The following is a 16800-nucleotide window of genomic DNA, read 5'->3' on the forward strand; positions in this document are numbered from 1 at the left end:
GAAAAGTGTTAACAGGGTTCCTTTCATCGAGTTTAAACAAGTACAGCAAAATGGTACTTACAGAGTGACCTTGTTTTTGAGAAACTGTTTATTTCTGTATACGTCATTGCAACTTGCTGAAAAGTGTCAACAGTGTTCCTATCATCCTGATTAAGCAATACAGCAAAAATGGTTCTTACAGAGTGCATCAAACATGATTTAGACCTTGTTTGTGAAAAACTCTTTATTTCTGTATTTCATGATTGCAACTTGCTGAAAAGTGTCAACAATGTTCCTTTCATCGAGCTTAAACAGTACAGCAAAATGGTACTTTCAGAGTGACCATGTTTTTGAGAAACTGTTTATTTCTTTATTACATCATTGCAACTTGCTGAAAAGTGTCAACAGTGTTCTTATTATCCTGATTAAGCAGTTCAACAAACATTGTAATTACAGAGTGACCTTGTTTTTGAGAAACTGTTTATTTCTGTATTACATGATTGCAACTTGCTGAAAAGTGTCAACAATGTTCCTTTCATCGAGCTTAAACAGTACAGCAAAATGGTACTTACAGAGTGACTCAAACATGACTTAGACCTTGTTTTTGAAAAACTCTTTATTTCTGTATTTCATGATTGCAACTTGCTGAAAAGTGTCAACAGTGTTCCTATCATCCTGATTAAGCAATACAGCCAAAATGGTTCTTACAGAGTGCATCAAACATGATTTAGACCTTGTTTTTGAAAAACTGTTTATTTCTGTATTTCATGATTGCAACTTGCTGAAAAGTGTCAACAATGTTCCTTTCATCGAGCTTAAACAGTACAGCAAAATGGTACTTACAGAGTGACTCAAACATGACTTAGACCTTGTTTTTGAAAAACTCTTTATTTCTGTATTTCATGATTGCAACTTGCTGAAAAGTGTTAACAGTTCCTTTCATTGAGTTTAAACAGTATAGCAAAATTGTACTTACATAGTGACCTTGTTTTTGAGAAACTGTTTATTTCTTTATCACATGATTGCAACTTGCTGAAAAGTGTCAACAGTGTTCCTATCATCCTGATTAAGCAATACAGCAAAAATGGTTCTTACAGAGTGCATCAAACATGATTTAGACCTTGTTTTTGAAAAACTGTTTATTTCTGTATTTCATGATTTCAACTTGCTGAAAAGTGTTAACAGGGTTCCTTTCATCGAGTTTAAACAAGTACAGCAAAATGGTACTTACAGAGTGACCTTGTTTTTGAGAAACTGTTTATTTCTGTATTACATCATTGCAACTTGCTGAAAAGTGTCAACAGTGTTCTTATCATCCTGATTAAGCAGTTCAACAAACATGGTACTTACAGAGTGACCTTGTTTTTGAGAAACGGTTTATTTCTGTATTACATGATTGCAACTTGCTGAAAAGTGTCAACAGTGTTCTTATCATCCTGATTAAGCAGTTCAACAAACATGGTACTTACAGAGTGACCTTGTTTTTGAGAAACGGTTTATTTCTGTATTACATGATTGCAACTTGCTGAAAAGTGTCAACAGTGTTCCTATCAACCTAATTAAGCAATACAGCAAAAATGGTTCTTACAGAGTGCATCAAACATGATTTAGATTTGTTTTTGAAAAACTGTATATTTCTGTATTTCATGATTTCAACTTGCTGAAAAGTGTTAACAGGGTTCCTTTCATCGAGTTTAAACAGTACAGCAAAATGGTACTTTCAGAGTGACCTTGTTTTTGAGAAACTGTTTATTTCTTTATTACATCATTGCAACTTGCTGAAAAGTGTCAACAGTGTTCTTATCATCCTGATTAAGCAGTTCAAGAAACATGGTACTTACAGAGTGACCTTGTTTTTGAGAAACGGTTTATTTCTGTATTACATGATTGCAACTTGCTGAAAAGTGTCAACAGTGTTCCTATCATTCTGATTAAGCAATACAGCAAAAATGGTTCTTACAGAGTGCATCAAACATGATTTAGACCTTGTTTGTGAAAAACTATTTATTTCGGTATTTCATGATTGCAACTTGCTGAAAAGTGTCAACAGTGTTCCTATCATCCTGATTAAGCAATACAGCAAAAATGGTTCTTACAGAGTGCATCAAACAAGATTTAGACCTTGTTTTTGAAAAACTGTTTATTTCTGTATTTCATGATTGCAACTTGCTGAAAAGTGTTAACAGGGTTCCTTTCATCGAGTTTAAACAAGTACAGCAAAATGGTACTTACATAGTGACCTTGTTTTTGAGAAACTGTTTATTTCTTTATTACATCATTGCAACTTGCTGAAAAGTGTCAACAGTGTTCTTATCATCCTGATTAAGCAGTTCAACAAACATGGTACTTACAGAGTGACCTTGTTTTTGAGAAACGGTTTATTTCTGTATTACATGATTGCAACTTGGTGAAAAGTGTCAACAGTGTTCCTATCATCCTGATTAAGCAATACAGCAAAAATGGTTCTTACAGAGTGCATCAAACATGATTTAGACCTTGTTTGTGAAAAACTATTTATTTCTGTATTTCATGATTGCAACTTGCTGAAAAGTGTCAACAATGTTCCTTTCATCGAGCTTAAACAGTACAGCAAAATGGTACTTACAGAGTGACCTAGTTTTTGAGAAACTGTTTATTTCTTTATTACATCATTGCAACTTGCTGAAAAGTGTCAACAGTGTTCTTATCATCCTGATTAAGCAGTTCAACAAACATGGTACTTACAGAGTGACCTTGTTTTTGAGAAACTGTTTATTTCTGTATTACATGATTGCAACTTGCTGAAAAGTGTCAACAGTGTTCCTATCAACCTGATTAAGCAATACAGCAAAAATGGTTCTTACAGAGTGCATCAAACATGATTTAGACCTTGTTTTTGAAAAACTGTATATTTCTGTATTTCATGATTTCAACTTGCTGAAAAGTGTTAACAGGGTTCCTTTCATCGAGTTTAAACAGTACAGCAAAATGGTACTTACAGAGTGACCTTGTTTTTGAGAAACTGTTTATTTCTGTATTACGTCATTGCAACTTGCTGAAAAGTGTCAACAGTGTTCCTATCATCCTGATTAAGCAATACAGCAAAAATGGTTCTTACAGAGTGCATCAAACATGATTTAGACCTTGTTTGTGAAAAACTATTTATTTCTGTATTTCATGATTGCAACTTGCTGAAAAGTGTCAACAATGTTCCTTTCATCGAGCTTAAACAGTACAGCAAAATGGTACTTACAGAGTGACTCAAACATGACTTAGACCTTGTTTTTGAAAAACTCTTTATTTCTGTATTTCATGATTGCAACTTGCTGAAAAGTGTCAACAATGTTCCTTTCATCGAGCTTAAACAGTACAGCAAAATGGTACTTACAGAGTGACTCAAACATGACTTAGACCTTGTTTTTGAAAAACTCTTTATTTCTGTATTTCATGATTGCAACTTGCTGAAAAGTGTTAACAGGGTTCCTTTCATCGAGTTTAAACAAGTACAGCAAAATGGTACTTACGTAGTGACCTTGTTTTTGAGAAACTGTTTATTTCTTTATTACATCATTGCAACTTGCTGAAAAGTGTCAACAGTGTTCTTATCATCCTGATTAAGCAGTTCAACAAACATGGTACTTACAGAGTGACCTTGTTTTTGAGAAACGGTTTATTTCTGTATTACATGATTGCAACTTGGTGAAAAGTGTCAACAGTGTTCCTATCATCCTGATTAAGCAATACAGCAAAAATGGTTCTTACAGAGTGCATCAAACATGATTTAGACCTTGTTTGTGAAAAACTATTTATTTCTGTATTTCATGATTGCAACTTGCTGAAAAGTGTCAACAATGTTCCTTTCATCGAGCTTAAACAGTACAGCAAAATGGTACTTACAGAGTGACTCAAACATGACTTAGACCTTGTTTTTGAAAAACTCTTTATTTCTGTATTTCATGATTGCAACTTGCTGAAAAGTGTTAACAGGGTTCCTTTCATTGAGTTTAAACAGTACAGCAAAATGGTACTTTCAGAGTGCATCAAACATGATTTAGACCTTGTTTGTGAAAAACTATTTATTTCTGTATTTCATGATTGCAACTTGCTGAAAAGTGTCAACAATGTTCCTTTCATCGAGCTTAAACAGTACAGCAAAATGGTACTTACAGAGTGACTCAAACATTACTTAGACCTGAAAAGTGTCAACAATGTTCCTTTCATCGACACTAACACATTAACACTTTTCAGCAAGTTGCAATCATGAAATACAGAAATAAAGAGTTTTTCAAAAACAAGGTCTAAGTCATGTTTGAGTCACTCTGTAAGTACCATTTTGCTGTACTGTTTAAGCTCGATGAAAGGAACATTGTTGACACTTTTCAGCAAGTTGCAATCATGAAATACAGAAATAAATAGTTTTTCACAAACAAGGTCTAAATCATGTTTGATGCACTCTGTAAGAACCATTTTTGCTGTATTGCTTAATCAGGATGATAGGAACACTGTTGACACTTTTCAGCAATTTGCAATGACGTAATACAGAAATAAACAGTTTCTCAAAAACAAGGTCACTCTGTAAGTACCATTTTGCTGTACTTGTTTAAACTCGATGAAACGAACCCTGTTAACAGTTTTCATTAAGTTGCAATCATGAAATACAGAAATAAACAGTTTTTCAAAAACAAGGTCTAAATCATGTTTGATGCACTCTGTAAGAACCATTTTTTCTGTATTGCTTAATCAGGATGATAGGAACACTGTTGACACTTTTCAGCAAGTTGCAATCATGTAATACAGAAATAAACCGTTTCTCAAAAACAAGGTCACTCTGTAAGTACCATGTTTGTTGAACTGCTTAATCAGGATGATAAGAACACTGTTGACACTTTTCAGCAAGTTGCAATGATGTAATACAGAAATAAACAGTTTCTCAAAAACAAGGTCACTCTGTAAGTACCATTTTGCTGTACTTGTTTAAACTCGATGAAAGGAACCCTGTTAACACTTTTCAGCAAGTTGAAATCATGAAATACAGAAATAAACAGTTTTTCAAAAACAAGGTCACTCTGTAAGTACCATTTTGCTGTACTTGTTTAAACTCGATGAAAGGAACCCTGTTAACACTTTTCAGCAAGTTGAAATCATGAAATACAGAAATAAACAGTTTTTCAAAAATAAGGTCTAAATCATGTTTGATGCACTCTGTAAGAACCATTTTTGCTGTATTGCTTAATCAGGATGATAGGAACACTGTTGACACTTTTCAGCAAGTTGCAATCATGTAATACAGAAATAAACAGTTTCTCAAAAACAAGGTCACTCTGTAAGTACCATGTTTGTTGAACTGCTTAATCAGGATGATAAGAACACTGTTGACACTTTTCAGCAAGTTGCAATGATGTAATAAAGAAATAAACAGTTTCTCAAAAACTAGGTCACTCTGTAAGTACCATTTTGCTGTACTTGTTTAAAATCGATGAAAGGAACCCTGTTAACACTTTTCAGCAAGTTGCAATCATGAAATACAGAAATAAACAGTTTTTCAAAAACAAGGTCTAAATCATGTTTGATGCACTCTGTAAGAACCATTTCTGCTGTATTGCTTAATCAGGATGATAGGAACACTGTTGACACTTTTCATCAAGTTGCAATCATGTAATACAGAAATAAACAGTTTCTCAAAAACAAGGTCACTCTGTAAGTACCATGTTTGTTGAACTGCTTAATCAGGATGATAAGAACACTGTTGACACTTTTCAGCAAGTTGCAATGATGTAATAAAGAAATAAACAGTTTCTCAAAAACAAGGTCACTATGTAAGTACCATTTTGCTCTACTGTTTAAACTCAATGAAAGGAACCCTGTTAACACTTTTCAGCAAGTTGCAATCATGAAATACAGAAATAAAGAGTTTTTCAAAAACAAGGTCTAAGTCATGTTTGAGTCACTCTGTAAGTACCATTTTGCTGTACTGTTTAAGCTCGATGAAAGGAACATTGTTGACACTTTTCAGCAAGTTGCAATCATGAAATACAGAAATAAATAGTTTTTCACAAACAAGGTCTAAATCATGTTTGATGCACTCTGTAAGAACCATTTTTGCTGTATTGCTTAATCAGGATGATAGGAACACTGTTGACACTTTTCAGCAAGTTGCAATCATGTAATACAGAAATAAACAGTTTCTCAAAAACAAGGTCACTCTGTAAGTACCATGTTTGTTGAACTGCTTAATCAGGATGATAAGAACACTGTTGACACTTTTCAGCAAGTTGCAATGATGTAATAAAGAAATAAACAGTTTCTCAAAAACAAGGTCACTATGTAAGTACCATTTTGCTCTACTGTTTAAACTCAATGAAAGGAACCCTGTTAACACTTTTCAGCAAGTTGCAATCATGAAATACAGAAATAAAGAGTTTTTCAAAAACAAGGTCTAAGTCATGTTTGAGTCACTCTGTAAGTACCATTTTGCTGTACTGTTTAAGCTCGATGAAAGGAACATTGTTGACACTTTTCAGCAAGTTGCAATCATGAAATACAGAAATAAAGAGTTTTTCACAAACAAGGTCTAAATCATGTTTGATGCACTCTGTAAGAACCATTTTTGCTGTATTGCTTAATCAGGATGATAGGAACACTGTTGACACTTTTCAGCAAGTTGCAATGACGTAATACAGAAATAAACAGTTTCTCAAAAACAAGGTCACTCTGTAAGTACCATTTTTGCTGTATTGCTTAATCAGGATGATAGGAACACTGTTGACACTTTTCAGCAAGTTGCAATCATGTAATACAGAAATAAACCGTTTCTCAAAAACAAGGTCACTCTGTAAGTACCATGTTTGTTGAACTGCTTAATCAGGATGATAAGAACACTGTTGACACTTTTCAGCAAGTTGCAATGATGTAATACAGAAATAAACAGTTTCTCAAAAACAAGGTCACTCTGTAAGTACCATTTTGCTGTACTTGTTTAAACTCGATGAAAGGAACCCTGTTAACACTTTTCAGCAAGTTGAAATCATGAAATACAGAAATAAACAGTTTTTCAAAAACTAGGTCACTCTGTAAGTACCATTTTGCTGTACTGTTTAAGCTCGATGAAAGGAACCCTGTTAACACTTTTCAGCAAGTTGCAATCATGAAATACAGAAATAAATAGTTTTTCACAAACAAGGTCTAAATCATGTTTAATGCACTCTGTAAGAACCATTTTTGCTGTATTGCTTAATCAGGATGATAGGAACACTGTTGACACTTTTCAGCAAGTTGCAATCATGAAATACAGAAATAAAGAGTTTTTCAAAAACAAGGTCTAAGTCATGTTTGAGTACCATTTTGCTGTACTGTTTAAGCTCGATGAAAGGAACATTGTTGACACTTTTCAGCAAGTTGCAATCATGAAATACAGAAATAAATAGTTTTTCACAAACAAGGTCTAAATCATGTTTAATGCACTCTGTAAGAACCATTTTTGCTGTATTGCTTAATCAGGATGATAGGAACACTGTTGACACTTTTCAGCAAGTTGCAATCATGTAATACAGAAATAAACCGTTTCTCAAAAACAAGGTCACTCTGTAAGTACCATGTTTGTTGAACTGCTTAATCAGGATGATAAGAACACTGTTGACACTTTTCAGCAAGTTGCAATGATGTAATACAGAAATAAACAGTTTCTCAAAAACAAGGTCACTCTGTAAGTACCATTTTGCTGTACTTGTTTAAACTCGATGAAAGGAACCCTGTTAACACTTTTCAGCAAGTTGAAATCATGAAATACAGAAATAAACAGTTTTTCAAAAACAAGGTCTAAATCATGTTTGATGCACTCTGTAAGAACCATTTTTGCTGTATTGCTTAATCAGGATGATAGGAACACTGTTGACACTTTTCAGCAAGTTGCAATCATGTAATACAGAAATAAACAGTTTCTCAAAAACAAGGTCACTCTGTAAGTACCATTTTGCTGTACTGTTTAAGCTCGATGAAAGGAACCCTGTTAACACTTTTCAGCAAGTTGCAATCATGAAATACAGAAATAAAGAGTTTTTCAAAAACAAGGTCTAAGTCATGTTTGAGTCACTCTGTAAGTACCATTTTGCTGTACTGTTTAAGCTCGATGAAAGGAACATTGTTGACACTTTTCAGCAAGTTGCAATCATGAAATACAGAAATAAATAGTTTTTCACAAACAAGGTCTAAATCATGTTTGATGCACTCTGTAAGAACCATTTTTGCTGTATTGCTTAATCAGGATGATAGGAACACTGTTGACACTTTTCAGCAAGTTGCAATCATGTAATACAGAAATAAACAGTTTCTCAAAAACAAGGTCACTCTGTAAGTACCATGTTTGTTGAACTGCTTAATCAGGATGATAAGAACACTGTTGACACTTTTCAGCAAGTTGCAATGATGTAATAAAGAAATAAACAGTTTCTCAAAAACAAGGTCACTATGTAAGTACCATTTTGCTCTACTGTTTAAACTCAATGAAAGGAACCCTGTTAACACTTTTCAGCAAGTTGCAATCATGAAATACAGAAATAAAGAGTTTTTCAAAAACAAGGTCTAAGTCATGTTTGAGTCACTCTGTAAGTACCATTTTGCTGTACTGTTTAAGCTCGATGAAAGGAACATTGTTGACACTTTTCAGCAAGTTGCAATCATGAAATACCGAAATAAATAGTTTTTCACAAACAAGGTCTAAATCATGTTTGATGCACTCTGTAAGAACCATTTTTGCTGTATTGCTTAATCAGGATGATAGGAACACTGTTGACACTTTTCAGCAAGTTGCAATGACGTAATACAGAAATAAACAGTTTCTCAAAAACAAGGTCACTCTGTAAGTACCATTTTTGCTGTATTGCTTAATCAGGATGATAGGAACACTGTTGACACTTTTCAGCAAGCTGCAATCATGTAATACAGAAATAAACCGTTTCTCAAAAACAAGGTCACTCTGTAAGTACCATGTTTGTTGAACTGCTTAATCAGGATGATAAGAACACTGTTGACACTTTTCAGCAAGTTGCAATGATGTAATACAGAAATAAACAGTTTCTCAAAAACAAGGTCACTCTGTAAGTACCATTTTGCTGTACTTGTTTAAACTCGATGAAAGGAACCCTGTTAACACTTTTCAGCAAGTTGAAATCATGAAATACAGAAATAAACAGTTTTTCAAAAACAAGGTCTAAATCATGTTTGATGCACTCTGTAAGAACCATTTTTGCTGTATTGCTTAATCAGGATGATAGGAACACTGTTGACACTTTTCAGCAAGTTGCAATCATGTAATACAGAAATAAACAGTTTCTCAAAAACAAGGTCACTCTGTAAGTACCATTTTGCTGTACTGTTTAAGCTCGATGAAAGGAACCCTGTTAACACTTTTCAGCAAGTTGCAATCATGAAATACAGAAATAAAGAGTTTTTCAAAAACAAGGTCTAAGTCATGTTTGAGTAGCATTTTGCTGTACTGTTTAAGCTCGATGAAAGGAACATTGTTGACACTTTTCAGCAAGTTGCAATCATGAAATACAGAAATAAATAGTTTTTCACAAACAAGGTCTAAATCATGTTTGATGCACTCTGTAAGAACCATTTTTGCTGTATTGCTTAATCAGGATGATAGGAACACTGTTGACACTTTTCAGCAAGTTGCAATCATGAAATACAGAAATAAAGAGTTTTTCAAAAAAAAGGTCTAAGTCATGTTTGAGTACCATTTTGCTGTACTGTTTAAGCTCGATGAAAGGAACATTGTTGACACTTTTCAGCAAGTTGCAATGACGTAATACAGAAATAAACCGTTTCTCAAAAACAAGGTCACTCTGTAAGTACCATGTTTGTTGAACTGCTTAATCAGGATGATAAGAACACTGTTGACACTTTTCAGCAAGTTGCAATGATGTAATACAGAAATAAACAGTTTCTCAAAAACAAGGTCACTCTGTAAGTACCATTTTGCTGTACTTGTTTAAACTCGATGAAAGGAACCCTGTTAACACTTTTCAGCAAGTTGAAATCATGAAATACAGAAATAAACAGTTTTTCAAAAACAAGGTCTAAATCATGTTTGATGCACTCTGTAAGAACCATTTTTGCTGTATTGCTTAATCAGGATGATAGGAACACTGTTGACACTTTTCAGCAAGTTGCAATCATGTAATACAGAAATAAACAGTTTCTCAAAAACAAGGTCACTCTGTAAGTACCATTTTGCTGTACTGTTTAAGCTCGATGAAAGGAACCCTGTTAACACTTTTCAGCAAGTTGCAATCATGAAATACAGAAATAAAGAGTTTTTCAAAAACAAGGTCTAAGTCATGTTTGAGTAGCATTTTGCTGTACTGTTTAAGCTCGATGAAAGGAACATTGTTGACACTTTTCAGCAAGTTGCAATCATGAAATACAGAAATAAATAGTTTTTCACAAACAAGGTCTAAATCATGTTTGATGCACTCTGTAAGAACCATTTTTGCTGTATTGCTTAATCAGGATGATAGGAACACTGTTGACACTTTTCAGCAAGTTGCAATCATGAAATACAGAAATAAAGAGTTTTTCAAAAAAAAGGTCTAAGTCATGTTTGAGTACCATTTTGCTGTACTGTTTAAGCTCGATGAAAGGAACATTGTTGACACTTTTCAGCAAGTTGCAATCATGAAATACAGAAATAAATAGTTTTTCACAAACAAGGTCTAAATCATGTTTGATGCACTCTGTAAGAACCATTTTTGCTGTATTGCTTAATCAGGATGATAGGAACACTGTTGACACTTTTCAGCAAGTTGCAATGACGTAATACAGAAATAAACAGTTTCTCAAAAACAAGGTCACTCTGTAAGTACCATTTTGCTGTACTTGTTTAAACTCGATGAAACGAACCCTGTTAACACTTTTCAGCAAGTTGCAATCATGAAATACAGAAATAAACAGTTTTTCAAAAACAAGGTCTAAATCATGTTTGATGCACTCTGTAAGAACCATTTTTGCTGTATTGCTTAATCAGGATGATAGGAACACTGTTGACACTTTTCAGCAAGTTGCAATGACGTAATACAGAAATAAACAGTTTCTCAAAAACAAGGTCACTCTGTAAGTACCATTTTGCTGTACTTGTTTAAACTCGATGAAACGAACCCTGTTAACACTTTTCAGCAAGTTGCAATCATGAAATACAGAAATAAACAGTTTTTCAAAAACAAGGTCTAAATCATGTTTGATGCACTCTGTAAGAACCATTTTTGCTGTATTGCTTAATCAGGATGATAGGAACACTGTTGACACTTTTCAGCAAGTTGCAATGACGTAATACAGAAATAAACAGTTTCTCAAAAACAAGGTCACTCTGTAAGTACCATTTTGCTGTACTTGTTTAAACTCGATGAAACGAACCCTGTTAACACTTTTCAGCAAGTTGCAATCATGAAATACAGAAATAAACAGTTTTTCAAAAACAAGGTCTAAATCATGTTTGATGCACTCTGTAAGAACCATTTTTGCTGTATTGCTTAATCAGGATGATAGGAACACTGTTGACACTTTTCAGCAAGTTGCAATGACGTAATACAGAAATAAACAGTTTCTCAAAAACAAGGTCACTCTGTAAGTACCATTTTGCTGTACTTGTTTAAACTCGATGAAACGAACCCTGTTAACACTTTTCAGCAAGTTGCAATCATGAAATACAGAAATAAACAGTTTTTCAAAAACAAGGTCTAAATCATGTTTGATGCACTCTGTAAGAACCATTTTTGCTGTATTGCTTAATCAGGATGATAGGAACACTGTTGACACTTTTCAGCAAGTTGCAATCATGTAATACAGAAATAAACCGTTTCTCAAAAACAAGGTCACTCTGTAAGTACCATGTTTGTTGAACTGCTTAATCAGGATGATAAGAACACTGTTGACACTTTTCAGCAAGTTGCAATGATGTAATACAGAAATAAAGAGTTTTTCAAAAACAAGGTCTAAGTCATGTTTGAGTAGCATTTTGCTGTACTGTTTAAGCTCGATGAAAGGAACCCTGTTAACACTTTTCAGCAAGTTGCAATCATGAAATACAGAAATAAAGAGTTTTTCAAAAACAAGGTCTAAGTCATGTTTGAGTAGCATTTTGCTGTACTGTTTAAGCTCGATGAAAGGAACATTGTTGACACTTTTCAGCAAGTTGCAATCATGAAATACAGAAATAAATAGTTTTTCACAAACAAGGTCTAAATCATGTTTGATGCACTCTGTAAGAACCATTTTTGCTGTATTGCTTAATCAGGATGATAGGAACACTGTTGACACTTTTCAGCAAGTTGCAATGATGTAATAAAGAAATAAACAGTTTCTCAAAAACAAGGTCACTATGTAAGTACCATTTTGCTCTACTGTTTAAACTCAATGAAAGGAACCCTGTTAACACTTTTCAGCAAGTTGCAATCATGAAATACAGAAATAAAGAGTTTTTCAAAAACAAGGTCTAAGTCATGTTTGAGTCACTCTGTAAGTACCATTTTGCTGTACTTGTTTAAACTCGATGAAACGAACCCTGTTAACACTTTTCAGCAAGTTGCAATCATGAAATACAGAAATAAACAGTTTTTCAAAAACAAGGTCTAAATCATGTTTGATGCACTCTGTAAGAACCATTTTTGCTGTATTGCTTAATCAGGATGATAGGAACACTGTTGACACTTTTCAGCAAGTTGCAATGACGTAATACAGAAATAAACAGTTTCTCAAAAACAAGGTCACTCTGTAAGTACCATTTTGCTGTACTTGTTTAAACTCGATGAAACGAACCCTGTTAACACTTTTCAGCAAGTTGCAATCATGAAATACAGAAATAAACAGTTTTTCAAAAACAAGGTCTAAATCATGTTTGATGCACTCTGTAAGAACCATTTTTGCTGTATTGCTTAATCAGGATGATAGGAACACTGTTGACACTTTTCAGCAAGTTGCAATGACGTAATACAGAAATAAACAGTTTCTCAAAAACAAGGTCACTCTGTAAGTACCATTTTGCTGTACTTGTTTAAACTCGATGAAACGAACCCTGTTAACACTTTTCAGCAAGTTGCAATCATGAAATACAGAAATAAACAGTTTTTCAAAAACAAGGTCTAAATCATGTTTGATGCACTCTGTAAGAACCATTTTTGCTGTATTGCTTAATCAGGATGATAGGAACACTGTTGACACTTTTCAGCAAGTTGCAATGACGTAATACAGAAATAAACAGTTTCTCAAAAACAAGGTCACTCTGTAAGTACCATTTTGCTGTACTTGTTTAAACTCGATGAAACGAACCCTGTTAACACTTTTCAGCAAGTTGCAATCATGAAATACAGAAATAAACAGTTTTTCAAAAACAAGGTCTAAATCATGTTTGATGCACTCTGTAAGAACCATTTTTGCTGTATTGCTTAATCAGGATGATAGGAACACTGTTGACACTTTTCAGCAAGTTGCAATGACGTAATACAGAAATAAACAGTTTCTCAAAAACAAGGTCACTCTGTAAGTACCATTTTGCTGTACTTGTTTAAACTCGATGAAACGAACCCTGTTAACACTTTTCAGCAAGTTGCAATCATGAAATACAGAAATAAACAGTTTTTCAAAAACAAGGTCTAAATCATGTTTGATGCACTCTGTAAGAACCATTTTTGCTGTATTGCTTAATCAGGATGATAGGAACACTGTTGACACTTTTCAGCAAGTTGCAATGACGTAATACAGAAATAAACAGTTTCTCAAAAACAAGGTCACTCTGTAAGTACCATTTTGCTGTACTTGTTTAAACTCGATGAAACGAACCCTGTTAACACTTTTCAGCAAGTTGCAATCATGAAATACAGAAATAAACAGTTTTTCAAAAACAAGGTCTAAATCATGTTTGATGCACTCTGTAAGAACCATTTTTGCTGTATTGCTTAATCAGGATGATAGGAACACTGTTGACACTTTTCAGCAAGTTGCAATGACGTAATACAGAAATAAACAGTTTCTCAAAAACAAGGTCACTCTGTAAGTACCATTTTGCTGTACTTGTTTAAACTCGATGAAACGAACCCTGTTAACACTTTTCAGCAAGTTGCAATCATGAAATACAGAAATAAACAGTTTTTCAAAAACAAGGTCTAAATCATGTTTGATGCACTCTGTAAGAACCATTTTTGCTGTATTGCTTAACCTGTTGGGTCTAGGGGGCAGCATTTGCACGTCTGGATAAAAAAAATGTACCCGATTTAATCTGGTTACTAATCCTACCCAGTAACTAGAATATGCATATACTTATTATATATGGATAGAAAACACTCTAAAGTTTCCAAAACTGTTTGAATGGTGTCTGTGAGTATAACAGAACTCATTTGGCAGGCAAAACCCTGAGACATTTTCTGACAGGAAGTGGATACCTGATGTGTTGTATTGAGTTTAAACCTATCCCATTGAAAAACACAGGGGTTTAGGAATATTTTGGCACTTCCTATTGCTTCCACTAGATGTCACCAGCCTTTACAAAGTGTTTTGAGTCTTCTGGAGGGAGATCTGACCGAACAAGAGCCATGGAACGGTGATGTCCCATTAGACACCTGGCGCGCTACTTCATGTTGGGTACCCTCGTTCCAATATGTTATAAAAGGCTATGCATTCGTCCACCTTGAATATTATTCATGTTCTGGTTAAAAAAGGCCCTAATGATTTATGCTATACAACGTTTGACATGTTTGAACGAACGGAAATATATTTTTTCCCCTCGTTCATGACGAGAAGTCCGGCTGGCTTACATCATGTGCTAACGAGACGGAGATTTTTGGACATAAATGATGAGCTTTTTTGAACAAAACTACATTCGTTATGGACCTGTGATACCTGGAAGTGACATCTGATGAAGAGAATCAAAGGTAATGGATTATTTACATAGTATTTTCGATTTTAGATCTCCCCAACATGACGTCTAGTCTGTATCGCAACGCGTATTTTTCTGGGCACAGTGCTCAGATTATTGCAAAGTGTGATTTCCCAGTAAGGTTATTTTTAAATCTGGCAAGTTGATTGCGTTCAAGAGATGTAAATCTATAATTCTTTAAATGACAATATAATATTTTAACAATGTTTTCTAATTTTAATTATTTAATTTCTGACGCTGACTTGACTGCCGGTTATTGGAGGGAAACGATTTCCTCAACATCAATGCCATAGTAAAACGCTGTTTTTGGATATAAAAATGAACTTGATAGAACTAAAAATGCATGCATTGTCTAACATAATGTCCTAGGAGTGTCATCTGATGGAGATTGTAAAAGGTTAGTGCATCATTTTAGCTGGTTTTATGGTTTTGGTGACCCTGTCTTTGACTTGACAAAACATTACACACAACTCTTGTAAATGTACTGTCCTAACATACTCTAAATTTATGCTTTCGCCGTAAAACCTTTTTGAAATCGTAAAACGTGGTTAGATTAAGGAGATGTTTATCTTTCAAATGGTGTAACATAGTTGTATTTTTGAAAAATTTGAATTTTGACATTTATTTGGATTCAAATTTGCCGCTCTTGAAATGCACCTGCTGTTGATGGAGTGCACCACGGGTGGCACGCTAGCGTCCCACCTAGCCCCAAGAGGTTAATCAGGATGATAGGAACACTGTTGACACTTTTCAGCAAGTTGCAATGACGTAATACAGAAATAAACAGTTTCTCAAAAACAAGGTCACTCTGTAAGTACCATTTTGCTGTACTTGTTTAAACTCGATGAAACGAACCCTGTTAACACTTTTCAGCAAGTTGCAATCATGAAATACAGAAATAAACAGTTTTTCAAAAACAAGGTCTAAATCATGTTTGATGCACTCTGTAAGAACCATTTTTGCTGTATTGCTTAATCAGGATGATAGGAACACTGTTGACACTTTTCAGCAAGTTGCAATGACGTAATACAGAAATAAACAGTTTCTCAAAAACAAGGTCACTCTGTAAGTACCATTTTGCTGTACTTGTTTAAACTCGATGAAACGAACCCTGTTAACACTTTTCAGCAAGTTGCAATCATGAAATACAGAAATAAACAGTTTTTCAAAAACAAGGTCTAAATCATGTTTGATGCACTCTGTAAGAACCATTTTTGCTGTATTGCTTAATCAGGATGATAGGAACACTGTTGACACTTTTCAGCAAGTTGCAATGACGTAATACAGAAATAAACAGTTTCTCAAAAACAAGGTCACTCTGTAAGTACCATTTTGCTGTACTTGTTTAAACTCGATGAAACGAACCCTGTTAACACTTTTCAGCAAGTTGCAATCATGAAATACAGAAATAAACAGTTTTTCAAAAACAAGGTCTAAATCATGTTTGATGCACTCTGTAAGAACCATTTTTGCTGTATTGCTTAATCAGGATGATAGGAACACTGTTGACACTTTTCAGCAAGTTGCAATCATGTAATACAGAAATAAACCGTTTCTCAAAAACAAGGTCACTCTGTAAGTACCATGTTTGTTGAACTGCTTAATCAGGATGATAAGAACACTGTTGACACTTTTCAGCAAGTTGCAATGATGTAATACAGAAATAAAGAGTTTTTCAAAAACAAGGTCTAAGTCATGTTTGAGTAGCATTTTGCTGTACTGTTTAAGCTCGATGAAAGGAACCCTGTTAACACTTTTCAGCAAGTTGCAATCATGAAATACAGAAATAAAGAGTTTTTCAAAAACAAGGTCTAAGTCATGTTTGAGTAGCATTTTGCTGTACTGTTTAAGCTCGATGAAAGGAACATTGTTGACACTTTTCAGCAAGTTGCAATCATGAAATACAGAAATAAATA

Source organism: Salmo salar, chromosome 06, assembly GCF_965601325.2.
Source record: "Salmo salar chromosome 06, fSalSal1, whole genome shotgun sequence".
Lineage (NCBI taxonomy): Eukaryota > Metazoa > Chordata > Actinopteri > Salmoniformes > Salmonidae > Salmo > Salmo salar.